The sequence below is a fragment of the Rana temporaria genome, chromosome 4 (genome assembly GCF_905171775.1).
Source record: "Rana temporaria chromosome 4, aRanTem1.1, whole genome shotgun sequence".
NCBI lineage: Eukaryota > Metazoa > Chordata > Amphibia > Anura > Ranidae > Rana > Rana temporaria.
The window spans coordinates 286,234,018-286,257,937 of NC_053492.1; the positions used below are offsets into that span (position 1 = coordinate 286,234,018).

Consider the following 23,920-nt stretch of genomic DNA (forward strand, 5'->3'; position numbering starts at 1 on the left):
GTGTTCCTTTGCTTCCATTCACTTCTAACTGCTTCAAGCAGACATCCTGAAAATTCTGTCACATATTTTTTCAGGAGGCACAGATGGACTGGGAAGACTGCTCAATGAAATGCTTCCAGCAAACTGAGCAATATGTAACCTTCGCTGCCATCGGACAGCTCGTAAAGATGCTTCCCTCTGAGAGCATGGTTAGCTCAAGAAATGTGAGTAGGAGAGGGTCACTCACCCACACATCAAACTCATCAGTTCTCCAAAGACAAGAAATCAACCACTGCTCTGGAAAGAGAAAATGCACCTTATGTGCCGACTTACTACAGATACTCCTCGTTTAACGAGCACTCGGACTTACGACCAGCTCTCCCAACACGCTATACATCATTGTACTGTACAGTACAGAATTTTATTTTGTGTACTCATGCAAATTAAAACCTTATTGAGCTGGAGTTTTGCGTTTAGAATTTATTTCACAGTACAGTAGTTAAAAAAGCTTAAAAATATTTATTACTCCCGACTCTATTAACAACCTGGTTGTTGGAACAAAACCTGGTTGTTAAATTAGGAGTACCTGTACTTCGAAAAGAACTGTCTCTTTAGAGTATAAAAAAATGTAATTGCTTAAAATAGTCTATGTTTAGATTCTTATCTAATTATCAATGACCAATTCATGCAAGAATTACTATAACTGTACTAATACTGCCAGTTCACACAAGCAATTTATTTGGGCAGGCCGGATCAGAAGCAGTTGGGTGTAAATGGACAGCAAAATATTAGTGTTTAACACGTCAGCTGTGTATCCTATTTTTGCTGTGGCTTGTAGTTTTTTTTTTTATCCTGAGTGTGGCTGTCCAAATACATTTCTTTATTCTTTGCTATACGCATTGCCAGCACCCGTGGCCTCTGAGAGGAGGTAATCACCAAGCAGACCCACCTGGAGCGGCAACTCACTTTCCCTATGATTTGACTCTACTCATCATTAGAAGTTTAAAAAATTTTCTAAAAACAAAAACATTTTAGACAAATTAGCATCATGCATTGCTCTGATAGGTGGGTGGGCTGGCAGTCAGAACCATAACCAGCAATGAAGCACTAGGACAAACAGCATCAATCATTGCTTTGGTCCATGCACACCATGGCAATGCATGACACCGATTCAAAGCAGAAGGCATGCAAAATGGCTGGATGTGTGGTTCTGTCCAGAATGGCTATACTGCCTTCCACCCTCTGTCATGCTGCTGGAGCCAGAAGGAAAGGGGGACTTGGTGAAGGTGGAACTCTGATGTGATGGGGGACTCTGATGTGCAGAGAAGATTGTAGGGTAGTTATTCTGATATGAGAGGATTTTGTGATGGGAAGACTGGCTTGATGGGGGAATATGGCATGATGGGGGACCTCAGAAAGGGGGGGACTATGACATGATGGGGGACCTCAGAAAGGTTTTGACATTTTAGACTGGGTTGCCTTAAAATTCTGCATATTTTTTTAAAGGGTGCTGTAACTGAAAAAGGTTGAGAATGGACAGAGTATGAAATACCCATGACAAACAGGCAGCATATGGTGGCAAACTAAAACCATTGTTTTACAAGTACAAAAAAAAAGGTTTGACAGTAAGCATATACAGTATAGCACAAAAGTACACCCCTTCACATTTTTGTAAATATTTTATTATACCTTTTCATGTGCCAACACAATAAATGACACTTTGTTACAATGTCAAGTAGTGAGTGTGCAGCTTATATAATGGTATACATTTTCTCTCCCCTCAAAATAACTCAACACACAGTCATTCACTCTTAAGTGAAAATGTCCAAATTAAAACCAACTAGCCATTTTCCCTCCCAGGGTCATGCGACTCATTAATGTTACAAGGTCTTGTGTGTGAATGGGGAGCAGGTGTGTTATATTTGGTGTTATCGCTCTCACTCTGTCATACTAGTCACTGGAAGGTCAACATGGCACCTCAAGGCAAAGAACTCTTAAAATAAAAAAATAAAATAAATGTTTGCTCTACATAAAAAATGGCCTAGGCTATAAAAAAGATTGCCAAGACCCTGAAACTGAGCTGCAGCACAGTGTCAGAGACCATACAGCGGTTTAACATAACATGTTCCACTCAGAACAGGCCTTGCCATGGTTGACCAAAGAAGTTGAGTGTGCGTGCTCAGAGTCATATGCAGACGTATGAGTGCTGCAAGCAATGCTGCAGAGGTTGAAGGCGGTGGGGGGGGGGGGGTTTTAGTGCGTCAATGCTCAGATCATACGTTGCATACTGCATCAAATTGGTCAGCATGACTGTAATCCCAGAAGGAAGCCTCTTCTAAAAATATTGTGCAAGCCTGCAGTTTGATGAAGACAAGCAGACTAAGGACATGGACTACTGGAACTATGTCCTGTGGTCTGATGAGACCAAGATAAACTTATTTGGTTCAGATGATGTCAAGCGTTTGGCGGCAACCAGGTGAGGAGTACACAGACAAGTGTGTCTTGCCTACAGCCAAGCATGGTGATGGAACAGTTCATTGAGGGAACCATTAATGCAAACATGTACTGTGACATACTGAATAAAAGCATGATCCCCTTCTTTCGGAGACTGGGCCGCAGGGCAGTATGCCAACATAACGACCCCAAAAACACCTCCAAGATGACCACTGCCTTGCTAAAGAAGCTGAGGGTAAAGGTGTTGGACTGGCCAAGCATGTCTCTAGACCTATTGAGCATCTGTGGAATGGAAAGTAGAAGACTCCAGTGGCAAACTGTGAAGCTCTGGTGAACTCCATGCCCAAGAGGGTTAAGGCAGTGCTGGAAAATAAATAGTGTCCACACAAAATAGACACTTTGGGCACAATTCTGACATTTTTACTCACTTTTGTTGGCAGCGGTTTAGACAATAAAGGCTGTGTGTTGTTATTTTGAGGGGACGGCAAATATACACTGTTATACAAGCTGTACAGTCAGTACTTTACATTGTAGCAAAGTGTAATTTCTTCAGTATTGTCACATGTAAAGATATAATAAAATATTTACAAAAATGTGAGGGGTGTACTCACTTTTGTTAGATACTGTATATGAGCCCGAATTTTCTTGAGATCCACGTAGAGTTGAACATAAGCTACATTGTGAGCCCATACATGTAGGACGCAAACCTCCTGTGCGTGCATGCGTTAATTTTTGCTAGTAAAAACGTAAAGAATTCCCCCTTTTACTGTATGCTTTCCCCATATGTTAACCCACTTTAAATCTCAACTCTATAATTGCATTAGATTCCATTATACTAGATTCATCACATTAATTACCTTATTGCCAGTTTCTTTCCTCTATACGCTAATAATTGTGAAATCACATTTAAATGAATTTCTACAGGCATATTTATAAACAAAACAGCCCAGGCTTGCTCTGTGTAATCCCAAATGACCCTTGGACAATGATTTTGCATCAACAACAAAATCAAATTTGCAAACTTTAATTATTTCTTCAACACAACCCTAATGCTGCAAACCCTCAATTTACACATTGTAAAGTGCAGCAAAGCATATTAACAGCTCTAAAATTACTGCAACAAGCACACAAACACCATGTACCTGAAAGTACACCAATACACTAAAGGATGCTGTAGATACTACTTATAACCATGTTCCTAACACTTTGACCTCTAATTCGGTTCCATGAGGATTTGACTGTGCGATGCCCATAAAATGATTTGATTCAGTTGAAAAGTCAGGATCCCTGGTCAGATTACATTTAGACGAGGTAACCCATGAAATTATGCTTGCTGGAGCCATAAAATGTTTTTGTGCATCAGGAGATTCCCAGTAACATCAGTTGAAATCAGGTCACTTTCCATTAACAGCTATTGTGTGCGAAGAAAACAGACTCCTTTCCTTAAAGCATTCTGGGCCTAACTAGAAGTAGCTGACAACCAACATCCATCAATGTTCGTTATGCTCCTGGCATTATTATTGAGGGGCTTTTATCATTTTAAATTTTTCACTGAAATCAACAGAAACACATGAAGTGCGCATCAATACATGTCAACGTGATTTGAGGTTCACTTTTATTTGCACCAACTTCCAATGCAAAGTTAACTGCAACATGTACCACATGACATTATTTTTTCATTACCACTGATTAAAATGGAGAGAGGTAAAAAAAAAAAACCCACACACACACACACACACACACACACACACCAACATCACTGCTGTTAAAGCATATAAAAAAAAAAAAATTGTTACATATTTCAGTTTTCTAGTTCTTGGATGCGTTGGCTGAATTTATCCTCTTTACAAGCTTATTTCCCTTTTATTTTCACTGGCAATTATGCCTGCAACACATTTCTAGTCCTAGGATGATAGGCTACTCGCCCTTCTGTATCAGGACAAGAAACAGGATAGGACTACGAACAACCGCTGTCCATAACAGAGGGGAGTGGTTACGTTGTCTTCAGAAACAGATACCATCAATGTAATCTATAACAGTCAGCATAGAAAAGTATCAGCGGACAAGATTTCTGACAAGATCAATAAGGGTGTTTTAAACTTGAGACAAACTAAACAAAACACTTTTAGGCTTGGTTCACACTACGGTGCGATTAACTGTGAAACTTTCCCAGGAGACTTCCAAGTGACTTGAGTCTACTTTGAGGCACAAGTCTTATAGAAATCACCAGTACAGGAACCTTTTCTAAAGTCAGAGCAACTTCAGTAGTGCCAAGACAGCTCTCATAGACTAAGATCGAATTTTACACAACTTGGGATTTCACAAATCAGGTCCCAAGTCGCAGCAGTGTGAACCGAGCCTAAAATGTTAACGTGGTTAAAGTGGAGTTGCAACCATAAATATAACATTACATCAGTAGTTTTAAAAAAATGTCATTAGTCCTTTAGGAATTTTTTTTTTTAGAAAAGTGTTGTTGCTAGGCAGAATAGTTAATCTTCCCTCTTCCTGCCCCTAGGTGCTTAAGCTTCCTAACCTACACCGCACAGACTCCTGGGAATGAAGTGGGTGTAACTTTCCAGGAGTCTGTGCACTCCCCAGTCTCGAAGAATCATGTGACTTGGACAGTACAGGTGCTGAAACCTGATCTGAAACCTATTACACTGCTTGTGCAGCACTGAGCATGTGCGAGATCTGCAAGGGTGAAATCCAGGAAGTCATACAGTCTGGTTTCATGATGCCCACACTTAAGATGGCCCCAGTCAATTTCTATTTTATAAAGTGTCTAAATGCTGTAACAACCAAACAAAACGGACCTTAGTTTACAGACTAACTTTACTAGAATACATTAAGCTTGTGTATTACAGGGGTATTTATATTTAAAAAGTGAAATTGTGGCCGGAACTCCGCTTTAAATGCTTCGTGCTTCAAGAAACAAAATCAGACAGAAGACACAAATTGCTACAGATTACTATTACAGCCTCTTTACCAACCAATGCTTCCATATTTGTTCCCCCCTACAACCCACCCCAACCCTAGGACTGGCAGCTCTGACTTCATGCACCCTTAAGTGTGGTACACACGATGAGATTATCGGATGAACGATCGTCTTTTTGCATGCTAGTCTCCATATGGAAAATGAAGCGGTTACTAAAATTATGAAAATTTTCAAATGAAAGAATAAAAATTTGGAAGTGATCTAATGTAACTGTACGGATTAAACTAAAATCATACAATCTGGTATCGTACTATAAAATTTTACATGCTTGTCCCAACGGGTAATTTCACACGACCTGTGAAAATATCCTCGATCAGAGCTTGAAAGCTGTGTACCAAGGATCAGATTATCGTACAGTTGCTTCAAAAGCGGTATTTTTTCATATGATTTTCAGATAGAGTGTACTAGGCTTTAGAGATAGGAATAAAGCATACCGTACATACTCGAATATAATCACTTTTTTTTGCATTTTTTTGTGTGTTGAAAATGCCCCCCTCGGCTTATACTAGAGTCACCTTTTTGCGCCTGATCTTGCCCCGATTGTTGTCCGGGGGACCTACGGCTGGGGAGCACCAATTTTACAAAGCTGGGCACCCCTTCCATAGACTCCCATGTTAAGCGGTAATTTCTCCGGTAATTTTGGGGACCCGGTACCAGCCGTTCATAGGTCCCCTGAACCCGAAACTTGTCACACATGTAGCCTCATTTCTCCTCTAAAAACGTGCAAAGTTTGTCTAGGGGAACCTACGGCTGGGGAGACCCAATTTTTAAAAACAGGGCACCCCTTCCATAGACTCCCATGTTAAACGTCAGTCTAGGCATGGGCACAGTGAGGCAGGCACATGGACATAGTGAGTCACACTGAGGCATGCAGATGGACGCCCTAGGCTTATACTCAAGTTAATATGTTTTCCCATTTTTTTGTGGTAAAATTAGGTGCCTTGGCTTATACTCAGGGCTCAAGTCCTGCGGGAACGCGTGGAAACGGAGTTCCTGCACTTTTTTCACAGCAGGAACGCAGTTCCCTTTGCAGGACTAGAGCAGCCGAGCCGCCCGAGTCAATCCTTCACCAAGCGGCGATGCCCGGCTCGAGTCACTGTCAGGGGCAGGCAAAGTTATCGCGGGATTTAGAAAGAACTTCTTTCTAAATCCCGCGATAACTTGCGGCAGACCTCCGCAATGTCTCCTGGGAAAAGCACAAAGACAAAAGCTCCCAGGAGACATTGCTGCATTGAGGAAGTGACTATATACCCGCACACTACCCGATGAATCCATATACAGGAAGCGCCCAGTAACAAAGGATTACTAAGGTACAGTGGATCGAAAAAAAAACAAAAAAACATGTGGTTTAGTAATTATGCATATGAGCGTATCATTTTATTTTTTTGGTGGGGGAGTGGATCTTGGGTGGGAGTTCCCACACTTTTTTCCTCGGGACTTGACCCCTGCTTATAATCGAGTATATACGGTACATACCCCTTGCTCCTGTACTATATATGGCAGGGTGGGATAAGGGAAGAATAGGTTGCAAGGCAGCACAGTATTTAGACAACAGGCTGTCCTCAATACACCTGAAGGACGACAAGTTCCTCCTCTGTTTTATGTGCTCATTTCAGTAAAAAGGATTGAGAGAATGCACTAGAGGCAGCATTCCGTCTCTGTCCTTTAGGAATAGGCTAAATAAAGACTGTATTGTGCGTATCACTAGATGAGAAGAAAAAAAATATATAGTGTCACATTTCATGATCAAAGAGCCTTTGGTCTCTTCTGTACCCCCTTTCTCCAGCAGTTTTCTTGCTGAATTTAGACACGAATGTTTAGGAGGTAAAAAAAATTGAATTAAAAAAAAAAAAAAAGCAAAAAGTCATTCTAATATCAACATTTTTAGAACTGATGGTACCCTTTAATCCTGCTGCCATAAGCTTTGTCCCACTAGTGTCATAGTACAGCCCTGTTGAGAGGAAGAGTATAAATCGTCTGTTTATTATTCATAAACGTGCATTTGTGAATGAATCACAGGTACATGTTAGCTTTATTCTACAATGCAATTAAGTGCAGACTTGTGCTACCAACAGAAATTACATTGCATTACCCAACCTTTCTTTGTTTCCAGAGGGCTTAACGTTTGACTTCGGCTCCAAATCAAACAGAGCTGCGAGACTTATCCTATCCATGTTTCCGTGAAGTCCTGCAGAGTTTGTAAAGCTGTACAAAGCTTTGCGCAGTGAGAATGAGAAGACCTTCTCTGACACTGCATTAACATGTTACTACAAGAAAAAAGGGGCAAACTTTACAAAGGGACATCATTCTATAAGCAGCAAAAGATTAGACTTTATTTTTGTGCTTCAAACAAGAACATGCTGTAGGAGGCTCTACTAACAAGGGTATATTTAGTTAATGTTCTTTTGCTGATCACTGGGCACTACTAGATGCCATTGTCCAGTACTTGAGATCCTGGCAGCATCAGGCAATCTGATTTTATCAAGTTTTTTTTTTTTTTACTTAATAGGTCTGTTCAAAAGGAACTAGTACTGTAGTGTGTGTGTGTGTGTCAAAAAAAAAAAAAAATGAAAATCATTTATCATTTTCCTTCCACTTCACATGTGCTACTTTGTGTTGGTCCATTATATAAAATCCCAATAAAATACACACTTATAGTTTTTGGTTGTAACTTGACAAAATGTGGAAAATTTCAAAGGGCATAAACACTTTTTCAAGGCATTGTAACAGATACAACACAAAATGTAGGATTTCCGATTGCCGTCTACAGTGCCTATATCAGTCTTGATACCACAGGAAAAAAAAAAAGAATTTAGCAAGAAAATAAAAGACAAAAATCACAACAAATTGGTTCTGCAAGACTCATTAACACATGTTGTAATTTTCAAGAATTCAAAGTACTGAAAAAAATAGGAATTTCAAAACATATTACGATTCAGCTATCTAATGGGAACAGATACAAGATGAATTTTACATGGCAATGGGTGGTAAAATAACTAAGCTCTGGGATATTCTGTGGTGTAGATGCTCTAACAATACAGTCAGTGCTGCTCCACTGCAGATGGCATGCCCCAATGAACAATATCGCTATTACAACTTGTTAAGCAATTCTTCATGATAAAGTGCCTTGAATAAAACCAGTGTGCTGTAACTGAGCACCTCATTTCCAAGCTGTAGCTATAGTTTCTAGGGTAAGAAAAGCAGACACGCTTGGTTTCAACAGTAGTTATTTACTGGAAATAAACGTTTTGTTCATCAGTTAGGTTCCGTGTTAAAAAAACATTCAACCAAAATAATGCTAATATGTTAGAATAAAGATAGATAACTAGTGAAAAGTTAAGAGCGGTCCATTGCAATCATATTATGTTACACCTATAATAGCAAGGTAAACCTGGAAAATATTAGACTGAACAAGACACTGGCACAGTTGATGCTCAGTAAAGATATTCATGTGTAGAGCGAAGTCTCTCAAAATATTGATTTATTTCAAAAAGCTTTGGATCTGCAATAGTTGTGATATTTCTAAAAGTAGAGCAATTTTAGCCAAGGTCTTCAAAATGACAGGGTTTGGTGTAAATATCCAGGCATGTCAAAAACAAAAGTTATGAATCAGTGCCATTCACCACACCAACATACGCATCTAAAGCCCTGTTACACACGGGACAGAATCTCGTCAGGAAAAAAACGTTGTTTTTCCTGACAAGATTCTTTGCAAGAATCTCTTGCCACCCGAGTGTACAGACAGTCCATTTAAAAGAACCACCGTTCTTTTGAATGGCAAGAACGCGGTGACGCCATTGCGCATGATGAGCATGTGCTTGTCACATTCGATGCCGTCACCGTCATCTTGCTGCACCCTACCTATGCCTTGGAAGCTACCGCGCATGTGTTAAAGTCATTTCGAGCATGCGCGGGTTTCCACGGCAACAGGCAAGTATACACACTGAAAAACACTGCCGAGAATCACAACGAGAAAATAGAGAGCAGGTTCTCTATTTTTCTTGTTGAGATTTTAGGCAGTTTTCCTGACGAGAAACCTGAAAGCCTCGTACACACGCACGGTATACTTGGCAAGAAAGCTCTGCCAGCAGTTTTCTTGCGGGTTCTTGCTGAGTAAACCGAGCATGTGTACGAGGCTTAAGAGAGAACAGTATTGTAACCCTAATAAAACCAACTGTTTTAAAGGCAAATTCATTATTTAGAACAGGGGTCTCCAAACTTTTCAAACAAAGGGCCAGTTTATTTTCCTTCAGACTTTAGGGGGGCCGGATTGTGGCCAACAGGGGCAGAAAATGTAATGGGCCCATCATCAGTGAGAATAAATATGGCCTCAGGGTTGGTGGTCAATAGAAGTGGTGCCCCTATTAGTAGGAGGAATAGTATCCCATCATTGGTATCCATAGAAGAAAAATGCCCCATTGTTGGTGTGAGCGGGAGGAATAGTGTCCCAAGGGCCGGATAAAGGCTACCAAAGGGCCACATCTGACCCTGGGGCCGCAGTTTGGAGACCCCTGATTTAGAAGATTTAAATAGTTTGATAAAGCCATCAATACCAAAGTTAAAGTGGGCCAAGCCTTATCTCTGAAACAGAAGCCAATCATATGGCATTTCCAGTACACATTCTGCATCTTCCTTTTTGCCTATGCTCATTTTTTCATCCATTGCAGTGTGTCCCTATGGAACAGCTCCTCCTATTACTAGACTCCACCACCTACCGATGACATCAGTGTAACACAGAAATCAAGAGGCGCAGAGTGCCTAGGCGTGGTCACATAAGTTCCACTCATTCTAATCAGAAATCTGGTAAATCTGGTAAATGTACACGTTTCATACACAAATAATGCTGCACCACCCATTATCAATATATCTCATGTGATCAGCTGTGTAAGTGTTCCCAGCATTGATCCCCTGAGGAAGTCACATGACCATGAGACACCACTAGGGCAGAGCTGGGTGACATGATTGACACCCAAAACCGGAGGAGACACAGGAGGCACAGCTTTGCTGTAAGATTAATAAGCCTGTTCGCATTTAAAGTAGTTCTAAAAGGCAGATTTTTTTTTATCTTAATGCATTAAGATAAAAACACATTCTGTGTGCAGCAGCCCCCACTGCTCCCATAATATTTACATGAACCCCCATTTTGATCCAGCGATGTTGCACAAGAGCCTCGACTGTCCAGTACTCTCCATCCTCACTGGCTAAGACAGCAGTCAAAGTCAGTGAGCCAATTAGGAGAGAGGGGGGTTGAATGGACACACAGGGCAGTGGCCCGGCTGCCCCCAAAGTAAGCTGCTTGTTGCGGGGGCACTCGACATGGAGGGGCCAGGAGCACCGGCAAGGGACCCGAGAACAGGAGACTCTGGGCTGCTCTGTGCAAAACAATTTCACAGGGTAGGTACATTTAACATGTTTGTTTGTTTTTTTTAACCACTTGCCACCCAGGTCAAAACTGACATTTCTCTCCTACATGTAAAATAAAATTTTGCTAGAAAATTACATAGAACCCCCAAAAAATTATATATATGCAAAGACCATAGAGAATACAATGGCAGTTGTTACAATTTTTTATCTTGCATGGTATTTGCACAGCAATTTTTCGAACACTTTTTTTTTGGGGGGGGGGGGGACAGTTTTGTACTTAAAGGAAAAAAAACAGTAACGTTAGCCCAATGTTTTTGCATAATAAGGAAAACGACGTTACACTGAGTAAATAGATACATGTCATGCTTCAAAATTGCACACGCTCGTAGAATGGCGCCAAACTTAAAATACCTAAAAATACCCATAGGCAACGCTTTCAACTTTTTTTTATTGGTTACACATTTTGAGTTAGAGAAGGAGGTCTAGGGCTATTTTTTTTTTTTTAGGTTGACACTTTTTAAAAATATATATTTTTTCTTATTACAAGGAACGAAAACATCCCTTGTAATTGGAATATGGCACGATTGGTCCTCTTTACAGTGAGATATGGGGTCAATAAGACTCCACATCTCACCACTAGGCTGGGAAGCCTGAAATAAAAATAATAAAACGATCACGGCTTCCTAGCCGAGGAAACGCTGATTGTTTGAATGCACAGGCTGGGCGTGATGTCATAACATTCCGCCCGGCCTATGGCAACCATCTGGTCCGCTGAAAATCTTGATGGTAAACATCCGGGGACAGCGGATCCCGTCTCCAACTCACCGAGCGTAGCAGTGAGTCGGTAGAAGCACCAGAGGGACGCTCCCTCTCGCCGCCCGTAAGAACGATCAAGCAGCGGAACAGCTGCTATGATCTTTCTCATGGTGTAGGGAATTGCCGGCTGAAAAAAACAATATCTGAATGCTATACCCACACAAAGTCAAGGACGTCATATGATGGCGGAAAATTCGGGAATTTCATGTGACAAGAACTCCATAAGAGACTGTTGCCATGTGGATTTATTGTTATTTTATTTCAGGGTTGTTTAATTTTATTCATGAGCACATGATTTATCACATGAAATACATTAATAGGCAGCATTATGAATATATTTTGAGAACACCATGTTTGCAGCCACAGATCCACATTTTTGTGCGTCACATTTTTGTTTTTATTTTATTTTGACACAGTTTGTTCATTTCATTCTACGAGCCGGTTCACACTTAGGCGGCACGACTTCGGGGGCGACTCCACAAGGCGTCCTGAAGACGACTTCAGAGGCGACCTGCAAAATGACCTCTGTATAGAAGTCAATGTAGGTCGCCCCGAGCCGACCGCAAAGTCATACAAGAACCTTTTTCTAAGTTGGAGTGACATGCGCCACTCTTATTAGAACGGTTCTATTGCATAGAATGGGACGCGACTCGTCAGGCGGCTGAGCCGCCTGACGAGTCACCCCAGTGCAAACCGTCTCTAATTTTCACAGTTTTTCACCGTTTACAATAACACAGTAATTGACCGCATTCCAATTTATGTTATCATTGGAGGGGGAATGTCACCACATAGGTATTTTGTAGACCTTTTATTGATTTGTATTGCCAATTTAAACTGTGCTAATGATATCCTATTTTTTTTCTCCTGCCAGCACCCCGATTGATAGCATCATCTAAGCATAGGCAAGTCACTTGACTGAAGCTCCAGTGTGCTTTTTAAAGACTGATTGTTGTACAGTACAGTTGGAAGCTGCCTTGGACTGAGCCCTTAACCGTCAAAGTACTTTTATTAGATAGAGTCATAGATGGCTAGAGAGACATTTTTTTTCCTTGCAACAATACAAAAAAACATACTAATTATTCATCTGAAGCTATTCTAACTTTTCACCATGCCAGTGTATATTCAGACACATATTTATGAGTTAAATAGTCTGTTACATTGGGTAACAAAAGAACATTTGAATGCAAAAAATGCTTTAAGAATACTCTAGCTATGTTTCCAGCAACCTTGCAATAACACAATTGTTCCATTAAATATAAAAACAGTACGAGAAAAATATCCCCCCTAATGGGGCGAACTAAAAAGACTTTGGTAGAGGTCTATAATGTTGTAAGCCAATCAGGTTGGAGAGTAGTATGCCTTTTTTAATTTGCCATCATCTAGCAGCCTTGGCTCAGTACCGCAGCACAGAATGTCACTAAAATATCATTAAGTAATGCATTAAGTACCATCCTTCCCTGACAGAACGAAGGAGGAAGGGCCTATGATATCACCAGCCATAAGAATCTTGGAAAATAGGGATTCTATACAATTTTTTTTTTTTTTCAGTTAGTTTTTTCAAAGCACATTGTGAACTAGTAAGAATTTACTTTAAATCTGTGTTGCTCCAGACAGGATTCAAAGCAAACACTTGTTTTTTTTTTACTTTGAGTTTTAGAGAGCTTTATTATACCCCTTTATGTTGGCCACTTAAAGAACAGGACATCTTAAAGTGGGCAAAGCTGAAAAGGGGATGTTCTATACAATTTTTATAAAATGTTCAGGGACCGCATACAAGATATGGGGGCGAGGGGGTCGTGAAAAGTTGGGGTTACATTTTAGGCAATACTTGTAGGTTACTTGGATGAAACAAACCCTTGCGCTTAGTTAATAATCACAGGATTGCTGCAACTAATGTATCCTGAATACTGGACCCAATGCTCCATTTAAAGCGTGCACTGTCCCTTTAAGTGAAACGTGTGCAATTCACTAATTCTGGCCAAACATATTGGTGCCCATAATCCATAAAATAATGAATACAACGTTACTCATACTTTTAGAAAATGTGCAACAAAAGTGAAAAAAAAAAGAATTGTTCTTATTGGGAAACATCTCAACTTTACCTATAATAAACTCCACGTTCACTTTTTAAGGAATTCTTAAGGCGTCAGCATACAAAAGACATTTTGGACCTGTTCATGCTCCCAACTTTGTGTGAACAGTTTGCGGATGGCCCCTTCATGTTCCAATAGGATTGCACACCATAAAGACATGGACAAGCAAGTTTGGGATGGAGGAACTTGACTGACCTGCAAAGAGTCTTGACCTCAAACCCGATAGAACACAGTTAGGATGAATTTAAGTGGAGACCTTCTCATCCAACATTAATGCCTGACCTCACAAATGCACTTCTGGAAGAATGGTCAAACATTCCCATAGACACACTCCTAAACCTTGTGGACAGCCTTCCCCGAAGAGATGAAGCTGTGGGCCAACTCAATATTGAACCCTACGGACTAAGACTGGGATGCCACTAAAGTGCATGTGTAAAGGCAGGCGTCCCAATACTTTTGGTAATATAGTGTGTCTATATTCTGCCTTTTATTATATTTGGAAACATTTTTATTTATTTATATATATAATTTTATTTGTGTTTTATAAATTGCACCAAGGAATATACACATATATATATATACACATATATATATATACACATATATATATATATACACATATATATATATATACACATATATATATATACACATATATATATATATATACACATATATATATATATATACACATATATATATATATACACACATATATATATATATACACACATATATATATATATACACATATATATATATATACACACATATATATATACACACATATATATATATACACATATATATATATATACACATATATATATATATACACATATATATATATACACATATATATATATATACACATATATATATATATACACATATATATATATACACATATATATATATACACATATATATATATACACATATATATATATATATACACATATACATATATACACATATATATATATACATACATATATACACATATATATACACATATATATATATATATATATATATACACACACACACACACACACACACACAAATATTTGGGTTTTGTATTCTTAAAATTTCTGATGTGGGATAATCGATTGTATATACATGGAACCACCAGATGGTGCAGTCTCTTTCAGAGGCCAGTTGAAACATTGAAAAGTTACCCTTACTCCTTTGTATATTTTTTTCATATATTAATCATTTTTCAATTACATTTTTTTGTACATTTTATTTAGCCATATTTTGGGGAGCAAAATGACAGCTATATTACCTTTTGGCGTTTGTCAACACCTCCCCCTGTGTTCACATATCCTTTCCGACATCTCACATTAATCTCTTCTCCCAGTTTGTGCTTTATATATGCGATTGCTGGTAAGCGGCATTTGGAACATAGGTCGTGGCATGCTTTTCTTATGTGAGGATCTTACCATCACATTCCATTGATGAGATTACGGAGTCACCCGGGGTCTGACAGTTCCAACGCCGACCTTTCTTTGGGATGCAAAAAGTGGATTTGATCTCTGTTATTTGAGATCACTTCAGTCTGGCAAGAGGCCCTTTTGCTCAAGGAGCAATTTTAGCACTAGAGCACTTTTTCTTTGGATGTTTATGAGCATGTAGCATTTATATTAATTCACATACAAATTATGGACTATATGTTTACATCAACTTTACAATTACTTGTAGGTGCCTTGCTGCTCCCAGGCTGTAATTGGATAGTGAAGGAGCAGTAGCACATTAATGAGCTTATTTCCCTTGTCTGTCATGTCAGCACATGTGCACTGCATCACACCAAACTGGTGCACAATGCTGATCCCTCTCTCTCAGACTGAGTGCAGTTAAATAGGGATTTACAAGAAACAAAGTCCAAATCATTCATGTACATAAACTAATTTCAATTAAAAATACCTGTATTGTAATTAATTGCATACATACAGTAAGTGAATTAAACATTTTATCAGCGTGGATATCAGTTTTAATAAAACTCAATGTTTTTGAATCTCTTTTATATGCTTGCAATTTTTTTAAACAAGTTATTTATTGGTGTAATGCCAATATGTGGCACCTATATTAAACATTTTCATACTGAGGGTACATAAACAATGAACATCCAAGTAAATGGCTTATTTGCTGCTATAAAAATGCATTTTAATGAAAGTTACATTGATGACCCTCAACATATGGAAATTTGCCAAACTGATAAAAGGCTTTTTTGATTTCTAACAAAAACGTTTGTGTCAGTGAAGAAAATAAGCTTTCTGATCATTTTCAAAATCCCATCCACTACTACACAAGAAAAGAACGGAGCTATGCCAAAGCATGCTGAAATGTCAATAATCTAGATTAATGAATTGCACACCTCTTAACCTTACATGAACTTTTAACACAACATATGCAAGTAAAAGACACATCTGTCAAACCCTCAGTTACACAGGCAATTCATTACACACACACACACACACACACACACACGTTTTAGATAAACCTGCAAGTGTATTTTTCCATATATTTCTTTTTATATCAGCCTAACAAAATAAACATAACAACTTATAGTGCATCCCTATTTGTCATCTGTGTGTCTATTGGGGAGATTCATCCCTCTGTTAGTACTGGTGACCAGTACAGGAGATGAGGGGAAATCTTTGAATGGGAACATCTATTTCGGGGGAGACCCGATTTGGGGACCACAGCCTAATAAAATAAATTTCTGAGATGGGAAAGAGGGACACCATTTAATGCAATGTATGCAGGCAAAGGACATACCCCAAGTTAGGCAGATTGTAAAGAATGAATATGAAGAACATGATTGGGTAAATCCACAAGTCCTTTTTATAAATAAAGTGGTTGTAAACCTCAGACATGAAATATGAACAAAGCATATCCCTCTATAGTGTGTACTTGTCTAAATTAAAGAGCATCACGTGTCATTTCTGCCTACTGATCGTTCCTCTATCAGCATTTATTACTTATGACAAGTTTTCCTGACTCCAAGAGAAAAAAGGTGACAAGGGAAGAAACTCCTGTTCTTGTGTGCTGTGTGAAGGGGGTGTGCTCATTCCCTCCAATCAGCTTTTAGAGCTCTCCTTGCTGAGCTCTGCAGAGTGCAATTCTAACTTTCTGCCCTGTCTTTTCTGACAGCTCAGATAAGCTTTATAAATTCAAGGCTTTGAGGCTCTGTTCACACTGGATGCCGATTAGGCTCCCAGCAGGGGTCCAGTGCATCCTGGGCCACCATTTCAGGTCAGATTTGAGCCTGAATTTTGGGCTGAATTTAGGCCTGAAACAGACCAAAAATACACCCAGGTCTTTTGTGCAAATTCGCACTGGAGCCGCATTGGAGATATGTAAACCGGCTCTATTCTCCTGCTATTGCAAATTGGATGTAGGGATCCCGCATCCAATTCGCAATAGTGGGTACCTGGCCTGAACAGATGTAGAGGAGGATTGCGGATAAACAGGTAAAACTTATGTAGGAGGAAGAAAAATTAAAGGATAAAAAGCTTATCATATATAAAAATGTTGTGGTTAAATAATGCATTGTTTAAAAAGGCCTTTACCTGTACACCAAAAAGAGGGACAAAAATGGGGGGAGAAAAAGAGGCAGAGGTATTTAATTTGAAAAGGACAGTCAATCAAACAACTGGGCGCTATTATAGAAAGGCAATAAACTGGTGAAGCTTTTTTCCATCCAAGGTTCCTACAGATGTTGCTAAAGATTCCTTAAGAAACAATTCTTAAAAAAAAACAGACACACACACAGACACACACAGACACACACAGACACACACAGACACACACAGACACACACAGACACACATTTTCAATGCTGTCTAAAAGATTGTTGGGTAGAGAGATTTGCCCAATGTAGGGTGGTCCTTCTACCAACTGCTACAATGACCACCAATATAAGAAGACACTTTTCAACTAACCAACGACAGAGGGTAATTTTCCACTCAGTACCAATATAAGAAGGCTATAAAGTTTAAAAATATTCTGAACATATTAATTTCACAATTACTAAAAATATTTTGTCTTACAATGAAAGGGTGTTAGGCAGGGCCGCTGTTAGAAATCACAGGGCCCCGTACAGCCTTCCCGACGGGGCCCCCTTTAACCCCGCCCTCGACCCCACCAGGCTCCTCCCCTGACCCAACCTCTGCAGATTTGTCACCGTTTACATATGCACGCATTCTGTGTCCCAGGAACTAGATGTTGCTGCTCACATCTTAAATGGGACCCCTGATTGCATGGGAGAGCCCAGTAAAGGTGATGGAGGGATGGTGGTGGAACCCCCTTCTACTGCCTTTAAAAGTAATCCAGGCCTTAGCCAATAGGATTACTTTTACTTTGTGCAGACTCATTGAGGCTAGAATATGATATCTTGATCATTGCTGCAGCAATGATCAAGATATCACCCTTCCAATCCAGCAATGTAACAGTATGTTGCTGGACTGGAAGCGGTTAAAGGGGGTGGTTGGGGGGCATGTTTACTGCCCCCCCACCCAAACACAAGTGTAGAGTAACATCTCAATGTGTCTGATTATTAGCATTATGAAAATTACTCAAGCAGCACAGTCAGCATGTGCTCTGTCATGGATCTCAGTGACCAGGGCTGTGGAGTCGGTAGATAAATGTTCCGACTCCTCAGTTTTATGTACTTCCGACTCAGACTCCGACTCCTCGACTCAGACTCCTCTGTATTAATATGCAAATGTATTTTATACATTCCTTGAGGGAAAGAAACGCAACCTACCACCAGTGTCATCTTAAGAGCATTATAGGCCCCCGGGCAATACAGTGCACTGGGGCCCTGTCTACACAATTACGCACGAGAATTACTGACAAAAATCATAAAATTTACTGGCAGAACCACATTTACTGCCACTGCAAAAAAAGTACCTAAAATTACAGTTTTCAGTGCCCAACAATGCAAATGTCAGTATTTAAACTATAAACATATAGCTAGTGCTATTAGAAATGTGTTTAAGTTAAACAAAAGTAAAAAAAAAAAAAATGTCTTCATTGACATGAAGGTCAGGTTACTATAACCCAGCCAGCACAGAGTTTCCTCTTACATCAGAGTCTGCAGGATTCCCCCTTACAGTGAAAGGGAACTCTTATGTAAAGGGGAACGCTGCAGATCATGATCTAAGGGGGGAACTCCGATGTGGAGGGGGGCTATGGTGACCAGAGACAACCTTATATCAGAGTCCACTGCTTTCTCTTTCCCACTTACATCAGGGTCCGCAGACTGAGTTCCCCCTTGCATTGTAAGGGGGAATCCTGCAGACTCTGATGTGGGGGGTACTCTGGTGACCAGAGACCACCTTCCTTCGATTAAATACACGAAGGTAAGGGGGGGTCACTAATATAGGAGGGGGAACCTTTATATCAGTGCCCCCTTACATTTTTGCATTCACTCCCCCCTTACATCAGCAACCCCCCGCACTCGTGGAGGACCGGATCTTCTCTGTGATTTCCGCGAACTGGGCATGGGCAGTTCTAACCCGTCACTCTCCATAATTTTTTACTGGGGTTGCTGGGCAGCCGGTGGGGCCCCCCAGGCAAGCGGGGCCCCCGGGAAACTGCCCAGCGTGCCCAATGGAAAAGATGGCCCTGGCAACCACAGGACTACTGGCTGGGAAGCCAACAGTCTACTGTATTGCACAGTTTAAGCAAAAGACAAACACAATGAAAACAAAGTTTTATAAAAAAAAAAATATTAATCAATCAAGTGGCTGGATAGTAGCAGCAGGCATAAACATCAGGAACAGGATCTTTACCAGTTCAAAAATACAAACCACATTATTTGGTTGTTTTAGAACAAAAACAAAGCTTATCTATAATGAACCAAAAACAAAATCTGTAAAACCTAGAAATGGTTTATATTAATCTTGAAATGTAGTTATAGGCTTAGCAAATGCAAATCAATTCAATGTAGAGTTCCAAGGAAGAGAATTGCCTCTGCCAGATCCTCTTTCATAGAGGCTCTTAAGTCAGACTTTATTATTTTTAGGGCTGAAAATAATCTTTCGACACTGACTTGGGTGGGTGGCATTGCAGTAACTATTCTGGCCACATCACTAACGATCTCTGGATAAACAAGGATGGCTTCTTCAACAGTAAGTTTTGATGAGCGATCATACTTTTCAACTTCTTTTAGTGTTTTATAAAACTCCTGTTGGAATTTTTTTTTTAATTCCAATCTAAATTTAGTAGGAGTCGGAGTCGGTGCATTGTTTGCCGACTCCAGGTACCCCAAATTTCCCCCGACTCCGACTCCTCGACTCAGACTCCACAGCCCTGTCAGTGACACATAGCTTTTGGGTGCTGACTTTGTTAACTTATGGCTGTACTGTGTGTTACAAACCCAGTACAGCCATAACAAAAGTAAGCACCAAACAGCAATAGGACACACTGTAACAGATCCATGACAGAACATATGCTGATTGTGCTGCCTGCATGAGTATCAGAATGCTGATAATCATAACCTGCTATGCTGTATGGTTGCCTAAGTGAGACACAGTGAAGCATTCCATCTTCTGTTTTCCACTCACTGTGTGTAGTGCATGTGCAGCCACGCGTCGCTGTCCTCCAAGTTCTTGCTCCATTTCATTCACTGAGACGCTTGTGTCCTCAGCTGAGTCTCGGCAGTCAGCACCTGATCACGGGAGGCGGGGCTAAGCGGAGCCTCGTAGTATCACTCCGCCAGGGAAGGCAATGGGCAGCGGCAGCCGGGAAAAAAAAAACTAACTAGCAGAAGAGCAATGTACGGTGCAAATTTTTGTACATGCGCCCGAAAAGGGAAAAATAGTCCAAACGCTCGCTCATCTCCTGGGCCCCTCTGTAGACTAGATGGGGCCCGGGAACATTTAATTACAACACCCCCTCCTTCTCTAAGCAAATAGTAGCGGGTATGCCTTCAAAATGTTAACCTACATAAATTAACTGCAAAGTTGCCCGGGCCCCCCTGTGGAGCTGGTGGGGGCCGGGCCCGGTACAACAGGGCTGGCTGTACTGCCCTATCAGCGGCCCTGGTGTTAGGCCCCACTCACACCTGAGTGATTTTATGCTTGAAGCTCTAATACGCTCAAACAAACAAACAAAACAAAAAAAAACCAAGTACTTCACATTATTTTTTTATTAATCTTTATAAAGCTTAATGATCATGTTATTGTACCATGAGCTGTAGATGTAATAATTTAGCTGGGGTTTTGTGAGACATGAAAAATATTTAAAGGGTTCTTGTGTGTTATAAAAGGTTAGGTAAGGCTGTTCTAGCCTGTTGATTGCGTGTATCCTCCTACAGAGGTTTCTTACAGTGGGTATAGAAAATAATCACCCCCCATTTAAAATATGAAAATAAAAATGCGTTGCTTTGCAGCCTAAAATGGAGACACGCAGTGCGTTTTATCCATCTGTATTTACTCAGTGCAACTTCTAACACCCAAATTAAAGATCCAACACCAACATGTCAGAAAAAAAATTAGAATAGAAAGTTCAAAAACAGGATTTACAAAGTTGGAAAAGGGATCACCCACCTCCTAAAAAATAATTAGTGAACTCTCAGGCGTAGCCGATTACCTTCTCAATGGCACACAAAGCCATTTGACTTTCAACTGTGATCAGCTGTGGTCATTGTGATTAGCTCAGCATGAAAAGAGCTTTCCCGAAGCAAAAAATTAGCTATTGGTGGCAAGTCACCGTCAAAAGATCTGCAGGATAAAGTTGTAGACAGGGGATGGATCAAAAAAAAATGCAAAGGCTTTATCAATGCTTAGAGGTACAGTGAGATCTATTAATAAAAAAGTGGAAGGTATTTGGTACAACACAGACCCTTCCCTGGATCATGACTTCGCTCCGAACTTGATTAAAGAGCCAGGAGGTAACTGGTCAGAGGGAATACCAAAAGGCCTACAGCAACTCTGAAGCAGTTGCAGGAATTTATGACAAATGAGAGCAAATATTGCATCTCATTTGGAAACCAAGGACCTAGAGTATGGAGGAAGAATAGAGAGGCAGACACTGCAAGATACTTGAAGTCCAGAGTGAAGTTTCCACAGTCTGTGTTGATTTGGGGAGCCATGTCATCTGCTAGTGTTGGTCCACTGTGTTTCATTAAGTCCAGGGTCAACGCAGCCGTTTACCAGGAGATTTTGGAGCACTTCATGCTTCCTTTCGCAGATGAGCTCTATGGGTATGCAGACTTCATTTTCCAGCAGGACTTGGCACCTGCCCACACTGCCAAAAGCACCAAAACCTGGTTCAATGACCGTCGGATTACTGTGTTGATTGACCAGCAAACTCGCCTGACCTGAACCCCATAGAGAATCTATGGGACATTGCCAAGAGAAAGATGAGAGACACGAGACCGAACAATGCAGAAGAGCTGAAGGCCACTATTGAATCATCCTGGTCTTCCATAACACCTCAGCAGTGCCACAGGCTGATGTTTTCCATGCCACGCCGCATTAAAGCAGTAATTGCTGCAAAAGGGGCCCAAACCAAGTAATGAGTACATATGCATGCTTATACTTTTTCAGAGGTCCGATATTGTTCTATGTACAATCCTTGTTTTATTGATTGCATGTAATATTCAAATTTTCTGAGATTGTAGATTTGGGGTTTTCATGAGCTGTAAGCCATAATCGCCACAATTATGACAAATCACGGCTTGAACCATCTTGCTTTGCATGTAATGAGTCCATCTTATATATTTGTTTCACCTTTTAAGTTGCATTATTGAAATAAATTTATTTTTGCACGATATTCAAATTTTTCGCGTTTATTGTATATATCCACTGTAGTTATAGTTTAGACCACAGCATATACATATATATTCATTAGCATATACCAACTTCTCCACCTTTAGCTGCAGAGGCAGCAGCTGAGGGTGTTCACATGCACACAGTTGCGGGGTAGTTGCAGTGCAGCCCCATTCACCCTCGGTATACCTCCAGTTGCAGCCACAGCATGTGAACACCCTCAGCTGCTGCCTCTGCAGCTAAAGGTGGAGAAGTTGGGGGTGGTAAAAACAGCTCAACCATGTGGTTTTACCGCCCCTATGATATGTGAACAACAAGCCCTTGGTTCACATATTTTTAGCTGCATGTAGGGCAGTCCATTCATTTCTTTACCCACAAAATGCAGAAAAACAAGTCCCAAAACCAAGTTTTTCTAAAGAGCAGAGCATTTGTCTGTCAGGAATGAGCACGATTTTGCGCGTGTTCTGCGACACGCCGTAATGTGACCCAAGCCTTGGACTGGGGTGCCTCAAGACTGAAAATACTTTAAGGGCGCACAGACTAGAAAAAGGTTGAGAAACACTGCTCTAAAATACCATTTCATATCCCATAAACGGAGAGAGACTGTGGCACTTCCTAAATAGCATATGATAATGAATGTTTAATGGGCCAAGTAGTAAGTGAAGTTAAAAGATGCACACATTTCCTTGTCTCTAAACATTTTACTGCCTCCTACCTCTGGCTTACTAGCTGTATAAGCCTATTTTGTCCATCTCTCATATTGCTGCATCCCAATTCTGCAAACATGTTAATAGCACTCTGCCAGCGATGGCACATTAATAACACTTACAGTACTTAGCACCTTACAAAATAACAGCATGAGCAGGCTTGTAAACAGCTGATATGGCAAGAAGACGGGAACGCAACAATTAAAATAAATGAGCAGCTTTTTCATTAGCATATACATATACTGTCAAATAAAAGTGTGTTAACGATCGTAGTTGTTGTGCACTTCTTACAAAAGCTGTCTATGGGAACCGTGATATACCTATGAGGGACAGGTAGGGAATATTTGTGTGTATACCAAGCAGGTACTTTCAGATTTCTCACATTAAACCGACCGAGGAGATGGGAGCAGAGGCTCTACCTGCCACTGCCTGACATTTAATATTCTCTTTAATACTTGACAGTTCGAGAAACAACTGATCCCCCTCTCCCAAGAACACACCAATGTATTTGGCGCTAATAATGCCAACTGTCTGGTCAATAGTTACCTACCAGATTTTCCCTTTCAGTCTTCAACTCCTTTTACAGGGCAAGATTAAGAGATGACTGGCTTTCATTACAGACAAATAAATGAGCCTCAATGTCAACTGTATGAGGTGGGAGGAAGGCACACAAAAGGGTTCTATTGTATCTTGATCTATTGTGAAAATCTTACACCAAACTGTTACATC

General features: G+C 40.3%; 1 protein-coding gene and 1 non-coding gene across 17 annotated transcripts in view; both read right to left on the reverse strand.

The window, feature by feature from the left end:
* PTPRK (protein tyrosine phosphatase receptor type K) overlaps window positions 1–23,920 on the reverse strand; it is a 564,328-nt gene that overhangs the window by 370,118 nt on the left and 170,290 nt on the right. The gene's annotated exons all lie outside the window — the stretch shown is intronic.
* LOC120938439 lies at window positions 13,205–13,327 on the reverse strand. The gene has a single exon (XR_005749056.1). It is a non-coding gene; the product is annotated as a small nucleolar RNA SNORA26 (small nucleolar RNA).